Source organism: Astatotilapia calliptera, chromosome 17 (assembly GCF_900246225.1).
Source record: "Astatotilapia calliptera chromosome 17, fAstCal1.2, whole genome shotgun sequence".
Classification (NCBI taxonomy): Eukaryota; Metazoa; Chordata; class Actinopteri; order Cichliformes; family Cichlidae; genus Astatotilapia; species Astatotilapia calliptera.
In genome coordinates this window covers 35,575,356-35,594,115 of record NC_039318.1, presented here as the reverse complement: position 1 = coordinate 35,594,115, position 18,760 = coordinate 35,575,356, and the positions used below count along the sequence as shown (strand labels likewise).

Here is an 18,760-nt window from a genome sequence, read left to right as displayed (position 1 = left end):
ACACATATATTTCAATCAATTCAATTTTATTTATATAGCGCCAAATCACAACAAAAGTTGCCTCAAGGCGCTTCATAGATACAGAGAAAAACCCAACAATCATATGACCCCCTATGAGCAAGCACTTTGGCGACAGTGGGAAGGAAAAACTCCCTTTTAACCGGAAGAAACCTCCGGCAGAACCAGGCTCAGGGAGGGGCGGGGCCTTCTGCTGCGCCCGGTTGGGGTGAGAGAAAGAAGACAGGATAAAAGACATGCTGTGGAAGAGAGACAGAGGTTAATAACAGATATGATTCAATGCAGAGAGGTCTATTAACACATAGTGAGTGAGAAAGGTGACTGGAAAGGAAAAACTCAATGCATCATGGGAATCCCCCGGCAGCCTACGTCTATTGCAACATAACTAAGGGAGGATTCAGGGTCACCTGGTCCAGCCCCAACTATATGCTTTAGCAAAAAGGAAAGTTTGAAGCCTAATCTTAAAAGTAGAGATGGTGTCTGTCTCCTGAATCCAAACTGGAAGCTGGTTCCACAGAAGAGGGGCCTGAAAACTGAAGGCTCTGCCTCCCATTCTACTTTTAAATACTCTAGGAACAACAAGTAGGCCTGCAGAGCGAGAGCGAAGTGCTCTAATAGGGTGATATGGTACTACAAGGTCATTAAGATAAGATGGGACCTGATTATTTAAGACCTTGTATGTGAGGAGCAGGATTTTGAATTCAATTCTGGATTTAACAGGAAGCCAATGAAGGGAAGCCAAAACAGGAGAGCACAGAGAGGACAGCATTTTGGATTAACTGAAGGCTCATTTTCCTGTGGACTGGTTAATTAATGCCTAAGATTATTAACTTAGTGATTGAAAAGACTTGTTAAGTTGTGTTGATTGTCTCTGAGAGAAGGAAGAAGATAAGATCTTTAGGCCTAACGGACATCATTAAGAGGTAGAGTGTTAATTTTTATCTGTTGTCAAGTGAGGTGCAGCTCATTAAAGGAAGCTCATCACATGGAGACCATTCGTTGTGTCACACTAGTTCATGGGCTGTTGTTATTGAAAGTGAAATTGCTCATAAAGGTCAGCCTGCTAGTTTGACACTCTCACTCACCTGGATCTGGAAAGAAACGGTGATGAGTTATGATGTGGCTTACTCAACCTCATATAGTTTCAGTGTTATTTTCAACAAATACCCACTACTGTTGTATGCCGAAATTTTCCATGTTCCACACATTTCACAGAGATTTTCCACAGATGTTTGTAGATCTAAATGATAGATTTGCTGGTAATTTTGTTGCAATTAACTGTTGTTACAAGGACTGAGATAAGTTGAAAATAATTGGTTAACGAAAAATCTTTTTAGGCTAATCTATCACCAAATTACCCTTAAAAGACAAGATACTGAGTCTCAAGGCTGTTATACACAGAATGTAAGTGAAAATTAACGGGAAATTTCCTATTTTTTTGGCTCAGTCTTGCTGTGTAGGTATTAGGGCTGCCACGCTTAGTCAACTAGTCACGATTACGCCGACTATCAAACGCTGTTTAAAGCCTTGTAAGATCCTGAAAGACGCAGGAATAAGTAGTAGGATTTAAGAGTGTAATAACAGACCGAAACAGAAGATGGCAGTACTGCATGTACAAGGATGCCAGCTGCCATTAAACCCAGAAGAAGAAGAAGAAGCAACTCTGGTATCGCAGCGTTGTCCAAATTCAGGTCGCATCCTTCAGAGGCCGCATTTGAAGGCCGATTACGTTACAGCGACGTGGTGAAGGCTTTCCGAATTCGAAGACTTCTGCAAATGGAGCTGACAAATGCATCCTACTTTTCCCCAGATTTGAAGGATAGGTCGGGCATATCCTTTGTGCCCCAACCTATCCCAGAATTCATAGCACGGCTCAGCCAATTCCAGTTTTCAACAATGGCGGCAGTTTTAATATTACTCTTATTACTCTTTCTGGGTCACAAAATAAACGTTTAACATATTTTCAGGTGAGAATGTAGCTGTGTAAGCCTCAAATATCTGCTCGGTATCAAGACATCGCATATTTGCAAAAGTGCTCCAATGTTTTCGGAGACGTCTGTTACCCGCCAGCCCGATAGCTAGCCGGGAGGTTCAATGGTCACTCGAGCCGGCAAGAACAGTGGACTCCCGGCAAATCGTTTTCAAACCCCCGCGGTCTTTCGCTACTCAGGTTAAACATGATATATAAGTCACTTAGATAACTTAAAACTTATTGTTTGACTTTTTTTGTGTTTTATTTGTTCCTGAGTAAATCTGTTTGGCTGAGGTTAAAGTTACAGTTTTCACACAGCTGAATAAACGTCAAACAGAAAACTGATTAAACAGAAGTGTGAGCTAGTCGAGAATATACTCCAGTGTCCTGGTATATTTTAGATAGCACGGAGCAGACGGCTGAGTTTACTAAACTCCACCGAAACAATCTGCAAATTTTATTAAAAGTTTAATAAACTATCATCTTGTCTTTATTTTTAGTTAGCACATACCTTAAACACTTAAAGCTGTAAGCTAATGATAGTTATATAAGAGCAGATGCTGCTGGTGCAATAAGCTGTAGTTTTACGTCCAATGTATGCATGATCTGATTAGTCGACTAATCGCAAAAATAATCGGTGACTAGTCGACTAAAAAAATAATCGTTTGTGGCAGTCCTAGTAGGTATATAGTCACTGAATGCGTTGCCTTTTTCTTGACATTAGGCCAATGATGAGCTGGTCGTCATGTTTCGAAACAATATAAGAAACTGAGAATTTGGGTAAATGTAGTTCTCCTGAGAAGGCATCCACAGGGATAGTTTGATCCAAGAATTGACGCTGTATCATGACCGCTTGCACGAATTTCAGGACAGGCTTTTGAGCTCTTGTTAGCAGAGCTGGGACCACATCGGAGGAGGCAGAGAAATAATTCAAGAGAGCTGATTGACCCAGAGCAGTGTCTATGTGCTGTGTATCTGAGGTAATATGGTATTTTTTACCATTTCCATTTAATTGCATATTCAGTACCGCTACTTCCCATAAGCAGTGGTCTGATTGGTTAGATCTGTTTATTTGGGTCCCAAAAATGTCTCAAATTTCAACAGTGAAATTACAGTGAATGGCTGAACAAACAGTTAAAAAAATATTTTTAAGAGATTCACACCATTTTTACGCATTTGGTGTGTAAAGGTCTTCTGAGTTCAGTTCTCTGAACTCCCTGAAAAAAGATAAGTGGAAGTGAATGGATGGATTATTAAACAGAAGTAATTCCCATACTACTCAGTTACTTTCCTTTTGTTACCTGTCTGTGGAATATAAAACCACAACTTGGTGACAGCCTAATTCTTTGACAGTTGTTGACTTCAGATCTTCAAATGAAAGTCATCAAATGTGTCACAAAGATTTTTGAATGATATATTCGCTTTTGCACAAGCTGTCCCAAATAAAATGCATCAGCACATTTAGGTAACTACAAAACAAGCTGTCACATCATACGGTTGAAGGACTCAGATTAAAAAAAAGCAACAACAAAAAACTATAAATAAATACATTTATATTCAAGATTATTTTCTCATGCACCACTGGACCTGAGTTTTGTGTTGAGGATCATCACCCGTCATGGACCGTTCTTTAAAAAAAAAAAAAAAAAAAAAAAGTTGGTGCAGAAATGAATATCTTGTTTTTTTTCCATTGGATAGAGTCTCTAAACTTTTATCGTCTTTAACCAAAATGGGGGAAATGTTTAGACTTCTTTCTATAGCAGCATCAGCATAAGAAGAAATGCTTTCTGATATATCCCCACAGTGAGGATACTTTCAGAGCTCGAACTCAACACAACAAAACATAACGCCCGTTATGAAAGAAAAAAATCCAACAAGGCAAACACAATAGTCTCTGATTAAGATCTAATGTGATTTCACACTACTTTGCCTGGCACGGAGCAAGATAATTTATTGCCACTGGACTTAGTGAAATATCTGTGCTGACTCGGGGACACGGTGGTGAAAAAAGGGGGTGGTGAAAGAGGGAGGAGGGGGAACATGGTGGATGTGTTTGGGGGCGTCTGTCATGTTGTGATCAGATGTGGTGGTGGTGTTAGATTGTTGGAGCTGAAGGGAGTCCTGCCAAGAACGGTATCAGCACATGTGTTCAGCACTGTGTTTATGCTGTCGCTCTGTCTGGAGAAATTAGTCATGTCCCATTCTGGAGACTGAGAAGCAACAAGACGGGGAGAGAGAAAAGAGGAGTGTGTGTTTGTGTCTGTGTGCAAGTTCTCTCTCTATACTTAGCATGTCTTTCTCCCTGGACTGAGCAACGCTAGATGAAGACATTCAATTGCTCTGCCACTTCATGTGCTGTCGAGGTCTGTGTGTGTACGCACACATGCTGTACATGCATATATGTAAGCAACAGCATACATACCTATAGATACAGTCACGCTTGCACTCAGCGACTTGTGCATTATTCTCACAAACCAGAACACAGCCACTGGGAATTCTCTGCCCAGTGAAATCAATAAAAATGTACACAGTCAGAGACACATGAGAGAAGAGTATAGAGTGTGTGCACAGTACTGGCTGATCCAAGGAAAATGGCTTTTGTTGAGTCCCCTGTGCTATGTAACATTACAGAGTAATTACAGAGTGTGTGCTTTGTTTAGGGGATGTCTAATTATGCTGTTTGGGTTGTGCAGGGCCCTGGGGTGTCACCATGTATGTGTGTGTGCGTGTATCTGTGTATAGTCGGTGAGAAGACACTAATTGTGGAGGCGGTGTTAGTGGTACAGCAACTGTCAGAGAGAGAAAGGTGGAAAGAAACATAGAGGCAGAGGGAGAATGGAGAAAAACAAGCCTGAGTGATGCACTTTGGCCTTTCTCCTAATCTTTCACTACCTCTCTGCCCATCAGGGTCGCATCTAATATATAATATAGCATAATGATACAGCTATGGTGTTGATGAAATTCCCTTTTAGACAGTATATGGGTTTTTGTGTTAAAGTAACAGAGCTTTTATGAAACTATGTTTATTTCTCTCTGACGTGAATGTAGTCACTGGAGGAGAATGAGTGTGCTGTGACAATAAAAGGCATTAATTCATTCAAAATACAACAAAAAAACTGGGTGGCTGTCCTTGACAGTGCAAGAATAAAACCCTGTTAGAGACCAGAAACAAAACAGTCACTAAAAGTAATAAGCATGTAAGGGTTTAGAAGATGATTAGTATCTTCAGTAATTTAAATATGCCAGTGATTGGACCTACACCAAACTAACCATGAATACTCCGCAGAGCGTGAAACCTGCAACTGAACATAAAAAATTCAGCAAATAACACGTCTTTACTTCTAATGTAATTTCTTTTCCATAAACTGTCCTGCAGAAAATTGAATTGAAACAGGTTCAATGCTAGCTGTGTTGATAAGATAAGATAAGATAACCTTTATTAGTCCCACACGTGGGAAATTTGTTTTGTCACAGCAGGAAGTGGACAGTGCAAAAGTTATGACGCAAAAATTAGAATACAATAAGAATAAATACAGTACACAGCTGTACAGAATAGAATAAAATAATATACTATATACAGTAGAATAAAATAGAATAAAAATATACAATAAGATAAAAATAGAATACGAATGCTATATACAACTGAGTAAAAATACAACGATGCCAGAAAGGATTATTGCACTTAGTGTTATTGCACATGTGTGGATGTGTGTGTTTGTTCAGTTAAAGTCTTTGTTGTGGAGTCTGACAGCAGTGGGGAGGAAAGACCTGCGAAATCTCTCCGTCCCACACCGTGGGTGCCGCAGTCTCCCACTGAAGGAGCTGCTAAGTGCTGTCACAGTCTGCTGCATGGGGTGGGAGACATTGTCCAACAGGGATGACAGCTTAGCCGCCATTCTCCTGTCACTCACCACCTCCACTGGGTCCAGAGGGCATCCTAGAACAGAGCTGGCCCTTCGGATCACCCTGTTCAGTCTCTTCCTGTCCCCAGCAGAGATGCTGCCGCCCCAGCAGACCACACCATAAAAGATAGCAGAAGCCACCACAGAGTCATAGAAGGTCTTCAGGAGTGGGCCCTCCACCCCAAACGACCTGAGTCTCCGCAGCAGGTACAGCCTGCTCTGCCCTTTCCTGTAGAGGGCGTCTGAGTTATGAGTCCAGTCCAGTCTGTTGTTCAGATGAACACCAAGGTACCTGTAGCTGTCCACAGCCTCAATGTCCATACCCTGGATGTTCAGTGGTTGCAGTGGAGAATGCTTGTGCCTGCGGAAGTCTACCACCAGCTCCTTGGTTTGATGGAGCAGCTTTAGCATAAAAATAATGTAACATTGCAAAAAAAAGTAGAGGATGATAATAACGATGATTACAAGTCTCCCCGGCTAATTTCGGAGAGGAAAATAAGTGAAATGAACTTTTAATCTTAAAATAAGTTTGCTAGTTATTGTGGAAATGTAGATGGTAAAAGTTCCATATTCCATAAGTTCATTGTTGCTGTTGGTGATAAACTGCACAATAGAGGCTGACCATTTTAATTGTTTGAACTGAAAAACTCTCTGTGGCAGCGCGTGGACTGCACTGCCGCTGCAGGGGAGATGGACGCACCTGCACGGCATCTGCAGTCACGCCTCGCCAGCATAAAAAGTCTGTACTGGGTCTCGGTTAGTGGTGTTGTTGTTGGTGTTTGTGAACAGCAACCGCGTGTGTTAATAAAAGAGATGCTGATGTCATCGGATCTGCCGTGGGTCATTTACACTGTTTTTCTTTCATCGCAACTTACACTGTGTTTTCCAGAACTTTGTGTGTTCTTAACCTTAACATCTAGTAATTGCATTAAAGATGTGGAACTTCAATTAGTATTTTCATGTTGCATGAACTGATTTTAAAACATAGTTATGTTCATCTCCAACTATTCAAATATTCATCTACTCTATATTTTGTTGTTTTTAATTTCGTATTTGAATAGTCTCCTTTTTTAATGTATGTAAATATAAAATCTTAGCTTGGGTGTCTGCCATCTCTCCCACTCAAAGCAGTAATTTTCAGACTTCACTTTGTTAGCAACAACTTTATCAACTTTTCATTGAGCTTTAGCAACAAATCTATAGAATTTTTCAGCCAACAGTTGCCAGTAGTACCCCTGCAACTACAAGTGTCCTTCCCTGTTCTTTCCATGGCCAAAGCTTCAGACACTGGTTGTTTATTACAACTAAAAAAAATTGAAGTGCATCATGAAGTTCACTGGATGAACTTCATGATGCAAAGGAATAATCAGGCATTTGTTTGAGAGTTCTAGACAACAGGACATAACGGCATTATGATTTTTGTTTGTGACGTTCCATCTCTAAAATGTTTGTCTGTTTGTTTGTAGCTCTGTAGAGGTCTCAGAGCTCTGAATCTGGTGTCCTGACATCCATCAGTCATGCATTGTACCCATTCCGGCTCACAAAGACGGCACAGGAAAGGCCTTATTCTTCCTTGTTTATAGAATTCTAATTACCTGGGTTGATTTAGACTTGGCAAAGAAAAGTAGGGATGTTGTATTTCAAAAGAAACCGTTTCTCTGAATAGCTATTGGCCAGCTCTGAGAAAGGGTCAAGGTGCTGAGACGCGTCCTTGTCCATACAACAATACAATACCCTGATGTCACTGATGCATAATTGCTAAGCACATTTGTTCCAGCAAGTTGTAGTTCAGGATGACATCTTTGGACTCAGTGGTGCATTGTCTGTATAATATTAGACCAGCCTTTATTTCATATAATGCTCTCCAGGGCATTAATTTGCCCGTGGAACATAATGAAGTGCTTTTCGTTATTGTTAACATTATCATTTACAGAATGCCGAATTATAACCACAATCCATTTTAAATGAATGAAGGAATAAATGAAATAGCTGTTGCAATGTTGTTTTCTATGTTGAATTGAGGATGGAATAGTGTAACGTACTGTTGATGTTTGCTGTTGAAGGCTTGAATAGTTCATTGGGTTTTTTTAAATATTTATGATGGAACAGTAACTTAATTTCAACATAAGTTTATAAAGCTATTATAACGGTTTATATTAGACTTTGTAAAGAAATGTTGAAAAGATGACCCTGCAATGATGTCTTCTCTCCTTAACCTTTACCCTTTAATAATGTAATAGTGTTTTGGAGTCTGTGTGTATTGTCTCTGTGTTGTACTGCGGCATGCTATGCATAACATGATTAAGTGATGAAGGTGCACAACTGTGCAACTGTGTTTGTGTGTGTTCACGGAAGCATGCTGAGAAGGGCAGTATTAATTTGATAAAACAAGATTGGACTTCAACATTGTGACCCCAGCAGATGCTGCTACTGCTGTTGCTCATACACAAACTATACATAACTGTGTGTTAAGTCCGACTTGATTAGCCATTTCTGGGTTTAGATGCTCTCCACGCTCTATAAATTAACTGAGCACAGAGGCACCATTAAGAGCTAAAAACATTCCAAACTCCTTTGACTACAATGAAGGGATCAGTGTAACTATTCTCACATGTTCCACTCAAGTCTAGCATCCATATATCCATGAAAAATTGAATTTTCAGGCTTGGGTTGATTTAAAAGTTAGCAGTAATCTGTAAGGAGCAAGTGGGCATTCAGAGATGTTATACCATATTCTGGTTGAAGTATTTGTAAAAAGAAAAAAAGTATGGTTGGGGTTATTCTCCAGGAAGGTACAAGGACTTTTATACGGCTAGAAGAAGAGTTGGACTGGTGTGTCAAATGTTGAGTTTGGAGCATGCACCACGAGTTTTTAAAGGTATGATACACAAAAATAGTGCTAATAAAAATACTAAGGGCTAGGATGACTTGAATAGCTGTTTTTGGGTGTGGTTTTCTGAGTTTTGCTTGTAACCACAAATAGGATGTGAGTCAGTTTGAAGTTGCAGTGCTCAAAGAAATGGCAAATGACAGAAACTCCCCATGTTCCTTTTAATTCACTTTTATCTATATAGCCCCAAATCACAACAACAGTTACCCTAAAAATTTTTATATTTTAAGGTAATGACTACAAGAATACAGAGAAAACCCCAACAGTCAGATGACCCCCTTCCCAAGTGCGACAGTGAGAAGGAAAAACTCCCTTTTAACAAGAAGAAACCTGCAGAATCAGGGTTAGGCAGCCATCTGCTATGACCGGCTGGAGGTCTCCTTTGAAAATTGTTTCCCCAATGCCATATTTAATGGAAGCTGCCTCTGCCCCAACTGCAACCAAACTCTTTTAGTTCACCAAAAAAATCACTTTTTTTTTTTTTTTACCAGACAATATCGTCAGGCTTGGTTTCTCATTCTCTCCTTCAGTGTTGTCCTGTGTTCACCCTGATGGCATGCTGGCGGACACAATAGTGATGTGAGGTTTCAGGCCGGACCCTGGCGGTCTGTCTCCATTGTATCCTGTCTATAATTCAATCAGATCACTCACATTTCACCCAGTCAGATGCTTCGAGTCACCCATCTGTGGAAGTCACTGTCTGTGTTTGTGCATTAACTCATTTTCATTTCGAGACTCCTCATGCCTCTGTTGCTGTCTTCTGTGAGGCTCTGTATGCACTAATCTTTGTGTGTGTGTGTGGTTGAGGTTTATTAACTGTGTGTGACAGTGTCTTTGTAGATTGCATGCAGATGGTTCCAGTTAATCAGTGTTTTGCATGTACACTGAACAGCCATTGTATTCATTACCTGTACCGTCTAATGTAAACCAATACAGTAGCAGTCAATAGGCTGCTATCTCTGAGTGTTAATCTTTGCATTAAAAGGATTCTCTTTCTTAAGCTTACTTTAAATGTCTCTGTGATACATGGCCGGCTAACAGTCCTGTGATCTTCCCACTCTGTTTACTAAAGCCCGTCTTTAAAGCTGTGCTTGTGTTTCTCTGTCTTCTTTGTCCATTTCCCTTTTTTTAAAGTCTTATCCTTCTCAACAATCAGGCTCAATTCTAAGACTCTCCTGACCCCATGATAACTTTTGCACCAACAGCTCAGCACACCTGTTCAAACCACGCATGTATTTCCTAACATAGGTTCACTTTTCTTTTTATATATTTTGTTTGTTTTAAAAGTCCCAATTCAGCTAAATTGAGGAACATTCTTTGTCACTATTGTGCTTTGGTGTGTGGTCTTGATCAGCCTTATTTATGCTACAGTCATACTAAGAAAACAGTCATATTAGAGACAATGTGCAATGGGACCAATACGGCAACTGCTTGCTTCAAAGCAAGTTTAGTGCATCAAGACGTCAATAAAATGCAGTCAGTGTGCTCAAAATGGCAATTTCATGTAATTTGTTTGTGATAAATCAGTGAAAATTGTAAACCTGTTGCCATGTACTGACACATTAACTACTTGCATTCAGAGTCGAACCAGAGCCTCATAGAATTGAAACAGAAATTCCAAAATTCCTCCATAAATAATAACATAATTGATGCAGGACAGAAGCTTAAATGCAAAATGAAACAGGTGCTTAAAACCTGGTTTATATAGGAATGTAGCTGGAATATAACCAGTTAAGTCGAGTCCCCTTTTGCCAAGAGACTCATCACAGACTGGCTCACTCTGTTTGGCAATCTGTGTTATGAGTATGAGAATGTTATTGTTCTTCTAAAACAATAAAAGCCAAATTGTTACTATGATCATGTAATTTTGGAGTTAAAAGCTTTTAAAACTTTGTTCAAGGGGACTGCAGGTGAATAATACATGACTTTAAATGAAGCTCTATAAACTATAATCAATACTAGTTGAGGGTAAAGGTAAGGCAAATATAGGGGTAATGGCATCGGAAATAAATAATCAGTAAGCAAGAAAAAAAAGATTTGTATTGTTTGACCCCCCCCAAAAAATCCATCCTTTATTGCAGCTGAATACAATGTGAATGAACAGCAACACTGAACTACAAAAGCAGCACTGTGTTAGCAACAGTATCAGAAGTTGCAGAACATGATGTGGTGTTTGATCACAAGAAGCCTTTGGCACTGTGAGATGCTGTGCGCAGAGATGAAAACTGAGAGCATTGATTTCATTGTAGAAGAGCAAGGACTGTGTGTTATTTGCCATGTGTGTGTGTGAACTGTCTGGAACATAAAACTATAGAGGCCCATTCAGACCTTCCTTTCTCTCCTTCCATCAGGAGATAGCAGGGACATTGAACTGCAGCAACAAAAGCAGATTTCCATCAGAGAGTTTCTCAGAGAGAAAGGCATTGTGTTGAAAGGGGCTTAATGGAGGCTCAGCTTAAAGCTTTATTCACACAAACTGTACTCTTGGGTTGGCAGAAACACATATGTGTACACAAACACACACTCGCACACAATCACTTTTCCCATATACCAAACACTCCTTGTTCTCCTCCACTAAAATTGGTGCTCTCATTTTATAATGTTTATAAATGGTAGAGGAGAGTTTGTGACCAGATAGTTGCTCTGGAGCAAGCTACTTCAAACTCTTTGTGCTGATCTCAGGCTAAAATCATATGTATGATCGGGCTTGCTTTAAAAAAACACGCAGTTGGTGCCTGGGTAACAGAGTCTCTCACCTCTGATCGACTAACCCGAATCACCTCTTCAATGCTGAGCACAACTAGAAAATAATAAACCATGAAAAAATGTTTTCTTTTCAAGGAGCCAGCCTTTGTTGTGCACACACATTATATGTCAATATGTTTTTCTAATACTGTTTTAATCCTGCTCAGTCACCAAGAGTTAGACAAAGAATTTTTAGTCCTCCACACAAAAAACCCCCCAAAACAACTCTGCTATTGTATTGAGGAAAAAAAAAAGACCAGAAAATTCTGCATATTCTAGCAAATCATCAAAGAAAAAGGTTTCATATTTATTTTAAAACAGATGCTTTTGCTTTTGTCTTTTATGTGTGTCCACTGTAGCTACGTTTTCACTAAGTTGGGGGCACTTATAATTCTTTGTGTGTGTTAAGATCACCAGTCAAGATAGTTTGTGTAAGAAATCTGATTACTTTATAAATCATACATGTCTAATGTATTATATTGCACCTGCTTATAGCTTTAGCACTGCTTCATATGTTATTGCAATATTAATTAACCATATAAATTTTTTATAACCATTCAGATAATTGTCACTGATGATTTACAAACCAGTTTTTAATAAGTGAGCATTATTATAATTTTGTTTTTCACAGTAAATAGCTTTCACCCTTTCCATAAATTTTGAGATTTACAAGATCAGTATGTTTTGTTCTTCCCCATAGTGTAACTACATTTGTAATCAATGTTGTGGATGTGATTCGTCTAGTTTTTCCCATCATACTGGTTACTGAAACACATGTTACACCCAGAATAACTGTTGTATGCTCTCTAAGATTTATTAGTCTCACCAAATTTTAGGCATTTATTGAGTCGTGACCCTATGGCATAAAAATCTGATTTGGCAATATCCATGCAGCCAATTTTCTGATAGAGATTTGTTGCATTTGTGGTATGACTCCAAACTCCACATTATGTATTTTGGTGACTTCAGGTTTATATGTAAGAACTTTAATGCGTTATTTTAGAAATACTTACGCAGCTTGTGAATTCAACTAGTCAATCCAGTTTAAAAATGATTTATCCATAATTTTTTAGTGAGATATTTTGTTCCCCTTCAGGAAAAAATAAATAAATTAGATGCTGTTAGATCAGAGAAACAATTGGGCAATTATGAAGTTAAACTGACAAGTTAAACTAATGAAAGAATTTAACTTTGGGCCAAGCTGCTTTACAGATGACTAGAAACTCTAAACTTGATTATTACTTTTCCAACTACCTGCCTCAAGTTTTGAGGTAGTACAGTAGTATTGCCACTTGGGGAACACTTTCCATAGGGTTTAGGAGTTCATGGGATTTTGGAATGTTGGCACAGGAGGTGGCTATCCTCAAACTGTTTCCACAAAGTTAGAATGATGAAATTGTCCAAAATGTCTTGGTGTGCTGAAGCATTAAGAATTCCTTTGACTGGAACTAAGGAGGCGAGCACAACTCCTGAAAAACAACCCCACACCATAATGCCCCCTCTACCAAACTTTACACTTGGCAAAGTCAGACAAATGCCGTTCTCCCGGCGACTGCCAAACACAGACTCATCCATCGGATTGCACGACAGAGCAGTCTGATTCGTCACTCCAGAGAACACATTTCCATTGGTCTGCAGTCCAGTGTTGGTGGGCTTTTACACCACTGCATCTGACACTCTGCAGTGAGCTTGGATGCAGCTGCTCGGCCATGGAAACCCATTCCATGAAGCTCTCTGTGCACCGTTCTTGAGCTAATCTGAGGCCATGTGAAGTTTGGAGGTCTGTATCGATTGGCTTCAGAGAACTGGTGACCTCTGCACACCATTTGCCTCAGCATCCACAAACCCCCGCTCTGTGATTTTCTGTAGTCTACCACTTTGAGGCTGAGTTGCCGTAATTCCCAATCACTTCCACTTTGTTTTAATGCCACTAACAGTTGACTGTCGAATATTTAGTAGGGAGGAAATTTAATGACTGGTCTTGTGTCAGGCGACTGGTGCATGTGCATTTAAGGTTTTGTAAGTGAGCGAGAGGGGTGTTAACTGTATTTTTAAACATTTGTATGCACTGAAAGAGAAAACGATCCAATTCGGGAAGCTGAACTTAATACGCTGTGCATAAATAATCACCATTTATTCAGGTTTGGATGTACGCATTTGTAAAATAGTTTCCATGTGATCACAATGCTTCATATTTGTATCTGGATCGGAGCACGCATTTGTGAGTCCTCAAAAGTTGCATGACTACATTTGTTTATGCTTGTGAATCATATTGTACGCATTCGTAACACTTTTGAGGCAAATTTCTCTCCATAGAAATGGGGCCAAATGCATGCTGATCGACTGTTCTTTTGTTTGGTGCTTCTTGCGTACTATTTCTGCTGTAACCTTCCTCTCGAAAAGTACCTCACACATTCACACACAGAAGCAGTTACACAGCTTGTAAAGTACTTTGAGTGGCCAGTATGACTAGAAAAGTGCTATATAAATGCAGTGCATTTATCATGTACACTGAGATGTCGGGGCACACGCAGCTTTTAGTAGAACATTTGTTCTATCTTCAAATTTGGGATCCACCAACAATGTACGAGACCGAAACAGTTGTCTGTCTCTCAGAAAGCTTTTCTGTCTTTTTCGTCAGTCGTTTTCACAATGAACTGAACAGTTCTGCTCTGTAGATCGTGTACATTGGAAAGCCTGCCTGCTTTTCCTCTCTTTCTCAGATTGGAGTTGTCGTCCTTTATATTACAGGCAAAGTGGGGATGAGTGAGCAGTCCTCTCAGGGATTAACTGCTGACTGACTCCAAAAGTTGAAGGCAGACTTTCTCGTTACGAGACATGTAAAAATCTTCTCAACACATGCGTACACGCACAAGTACACACAGTCCTAAGGTTTTTCCAGTGTTGTCCCAAAAATCATATCGCTCAATATTCCCCCAGAAAAGACTACACAATGGCTGCTCCCAAATCTGATTGGTGTTATTTGTAAGTCAGCCTAAATCTCAGAGAAGCTACACACACAAATGGAACAGGGCTTACTAATCCATTTGTAAGGCAATAGGCAGGCAAACAGGCAGGGGAGAGCTTGCCAAGTGTTGTAATCACAACTAAAGATGATGAGCCCACTCCCTTCCGCTACAGTACTGTGTGCGTTTGTATCTACGCGTACATTTGTGTGTGTGTTTTGTGTGCATTTGCATGTTTGTCCTACATCGCCTCCTTTAGAAAACTGTGACAAGAGAGGGAGAAAATGAATCGGTATCAAGTGGATAATCTACAAAAGTACACTAGGAGCTTTTCCACCTTATGCAAGTCCCCCGCTCATTCATTTGCAGCTACCACGCAATCTCTCTTAGAACAACAACAAGCCGGCAATATGAGTTTTGAAAAGGCGGTAATTGTAAGCAGGTTGGGGAATAAATTAGAATGATGACAAAATACAGAGATAAATCCAGCTTAAGAGAGATGTACGCCACTGTTTATTTGATTTCAGCTTTTCTCTCTATCCTGCTCTTTCTCCCTCCCTCATTCCTGATCTTTTTTAGTGGGGTGGAAAAATGGATTTTTGTCAGCGATTTGGCCCTGAAATAGCTTATTGTCTAAGGCAGCCACTGTGCGGGTACAACGTCAACATCACATGTGTGTGCGAACGCGCTCGCCTGTTTCCATGGGGAGTAATGGCCGTGGAAGTGTGTATTGGCTCTGCTGGCACAATACGCCACTGTGCTCATTGGTTTAGACTGGTGTGTGTGTTTACAGTATGTGTGTATGTAGTTCTATAGACTCTCTTGTTGATATTTATAGATGTAAGAATTCTGGTATGAAGGGGCGAGGGTAAGAAGAATGTGGGGAGCAAAGGGGGGAGGGTCAGGCAGAGGAAAGGGAGTAGGAAGGAAAGAAGGAAAGGTTCTTTAAGATAGAATTATTGACTGTCGCCTTCAGCTTTTTTCGTTCTCCTCCTTCCTCTAACTTTCTGTGTCTTTATTCTGTAAACCATCAGTTTTACTTCTCATGTTATGAGTCAGAGCAATTTGTCACATAGAAGCCCTGTGTGCTGGAAAGTCTGATGACCACTGGACTCAGTATGGCTGCAGTTTACTTCACCATACATGTGCCTTTAATGGGAGAAATGTCAAAAAGCTGAAAAAGTCAAATAGTCAAACTTATATTTATTTGTGACTTTCCCACTGATAAATCTCCCTTTCTCAGTTTCACCCTCTTTGATTTTTTTTTTAAAAATAAAAATTTTATGTACCACAAGATAGTCATACAATTACTTTATTTTATTGTTTTCTTCTTTGTGTCCAGGTTTGAAGGGGCTAAGTGGACAGAGCAGCTGATTACTTCTGGATATTTTTTTCCTTCATATTGCTCATCAAGTAACTGGTAAGGGCCTTTTTTCCTGTTAAGAGTGGTGCACTTTATAACTCAGATATTCCAGATATAGTCTATTGTTTTAGTCTACATAGGCATACAGCTATGGGAAGAAAATGTGAACCCTTTATTATTTTCCAGATTTCTGCATAAACATGACCTGAAACTTTAATAAGTTTCTAAAGTGAGGTTTAAAAATTAAAAACATTAAAAATATTAGACAAAATAGTTTTAAGGAAAACGATCCATTGCATATCAGTGAAGAGAAAAAGCATTTGAAATGTTGCTTTTAGTGTCTGAGTTGATCCCATGTGCAGCAGTGACTGCAGCTAAATGTTTAAGGTGCCCGGTGAACCGTCCTTTGGGTTAGCACTGAAGACTTTTAGACCATTGTCGTACTCAGAACAGCTTCAGGTCTGAGGTCTGTGTCCTCATATTCAGTGCTCACTTCAGGCTCTTTTCAGTTATTTCTGTCATTGTTTCCTATCATCATACCTTTTCCTATCATTTAGATCACTGACAGATGTCCTGATGATTTTAGAATTGAATAATTTTATTGCTTCATCAGTGATGACAAGCCATATTTGCTCAGATGCAGCAAAAAACCAAAGATGCCAATGCCACCATGTTTCTTGATTGGGATACATTTTTAATAGTGTGATGCATTTTTTTTTCTTGCTCCATATATATAACCCTTCTCACGTAAATGAAAATGTCTATTTTAATCTCATCTATCCAAGAAACACTGTTCAAACAGTCTTCTGACTCATGCATGTGCAGATGGGAAGCGCTCTCTGCAGAGAACAGTGCTTTCTCCTTGCAGCCCTGCCATACTCACCATTGTTCTTCAGTATCCTCCACATGATAGACTGAAACTGAAACATGTCACAAACCAGTGCATGAGAGCTTTCTAACAGATCATCTAGTGATATACAGTAGGGCTGCCACGATTAGTCGACTAGTCACGATTGCGTCGACTATCAAAATCGTCGACGACTGACGCGTCGTTCGAAGCTTTGTAAGATCCCAAAAGACGCAGGAATAAGTAGTAGGATTTAAGAGTGTAATAACGGACTGAAACAGAAGATGGCAGCACTGCATGTACAAGGATGCCAGCTGCCGTTAAACCCCGAAGAAGAAGAAGCTGCGTCCCAGAATTCATAGCGCAGCCCAGCTCAGTTTCCAACAATGGCGGCAGCTAGTTAGTTTTAATATTACTCTTATTATTCTTTCTGGGTCACAAAATAAACGTTTAACATATTTTCAGGCGAGAATGTAGCTGTGTAAACTTCAAACATCTGCTCAGTTTATCAAGACACCACATATTTTCAAAAGCGCTCCGACGTTTTCGGAGACGTCTGTTACCCACTAGCTCGATAGCTAGCCGGGGGCAAGGCTCACTAGAGCCGTGAAAACACCGGACTCCCGGCAAATCGTTTTCAAACCCACCGCCGTCTTTCGCTACTCAGGTTAAACATATATGAGTCACTTAGATAACTTCAAAATGTTATTGTTTGGCTTTTTTTAGTATTTTATTTGTTCCTGAGTAAATCGGTTTGGCTGAGCTTAAAGTTATAGTTTTTACACAGCTGAATAAACGTGAAGCAGACAGCTGATTATCAGAAGTGTGAGATGCTCAAGAATATACTCCGGTGTCCCGTTATATTTTAGATAGCAAGGAGTTTATTAAACTCTCCCTAACTTATTAAACTTAGCTTGCGGTTGGCAAGTTCTAGTTTATTACAGCATGAATATTGTCTTTAATGCGAAGTCTTCACAAAATAAAACGAACCCCACTAAAGAGGAAATCAAACCAGTGTTGGATTTAAACGGACTAAACATAGCAGGTGTGAAAACGCCCTGAGACTCATATGCCTCTATCTCTGGAACTTTCACTACTCATCTCAAAACTTTAAGAAATAAATTCGACAGTTTGAATTCCTATAAATATAAGGACATGTCACAGTGGATAGAACTGTGTGGTGCGCAGGGCCCGGAGTCAGAAGAAGACAGTGAAAGCAAAACCAGATACAAGACAAATGACCATAAAATAGCGTGGTAGTGTTTTCTTGCTCTTTGTGTGTTTGCACGTGTGAGTGGAAATCCAGACAGTGTGTGTGTCAAAGCAGTGTCACGATCACAGATTGCAGACCCATCGCTGCTTTGCTGAGGAGACTTAGTTGGCACTGGTTACACTGACCATGCTCCGTGTGTGTGCGCGTGCGTTCCACTGTGTACTTGTATGGATGTATGAACGTTTGTCGCGGCCTTGTCAAATCAGCCATGACTCTGCCTACTGCGTGTGTGCCAACCAGGGGTGACCTTTTTCTCTGTGTGTGCGCTTGGGAATGTGTGTGTATATGCGTGCCGTGCTGCAGGCAGGGAAAGTCCCTGTCTTCACTGTGCTGGGGAGTTGGAGGGGACACCTCGTTCATCTGTGCTTGGGTGAGATTGTGTCATTGTGGGAGTTTCCCATCAGATTGAGAGGGGTTGATGTTCTACATCAGTTTGATCACACTTTTCTAACGTCTGACTTCACGCTTTTAGTATTCGACTTCTGCATTTTGTAAGCACCAAACAGTGTGTGAATTGTCATCGGGAAATAACTCAAAGGCTCAGAAGGGAGCTGTGACACCTGCATTTGCTTGTTTCCCTTGCATTTTCTCTCTTTTGGCCTGGCATACATGTGTGACGACATGTTGAAGTCTTCTAATGAACTGGATAATTTGCCAGATGGAGATATAATCTTGGCAAATGATACCTAAAGTACTACATTACTGTCATTGATCTACTGTATGATGTAGGAATGCTGAAACATTGCTGTACATACAGGGGTTTTTAATGTATAGTCATCTATCT

The 18,760-nt window shown here is 40.0% G+C and overlaps 1 protein-coding gene across 2 annotated transcripts in view; it reads left to right on the top strand.

Moving 5' to 3' along the window:
- sox5 (SRY-box transcription factor 5) overlaps window positions 1-18,760 on the top strand; it is a 245,049-nt gene that overhangs the window by 86,266 nt on the left and 140,023 nt on the right. Inside the window, exon 2 of one of the 2 annotated variants that reach the window (XM_026147895.1) lies at window positions 15,836-15,913. The gene's annotated coding sequence lies outside the window, so the exon portion shown is untranslated. Of the gene's footprint in view, window positions 1-15,835; window positions 15,914-18,760 lie in introns of those variants that run through there. The other variant, XM_026147894.1, reaches the window with a different exon arrangement.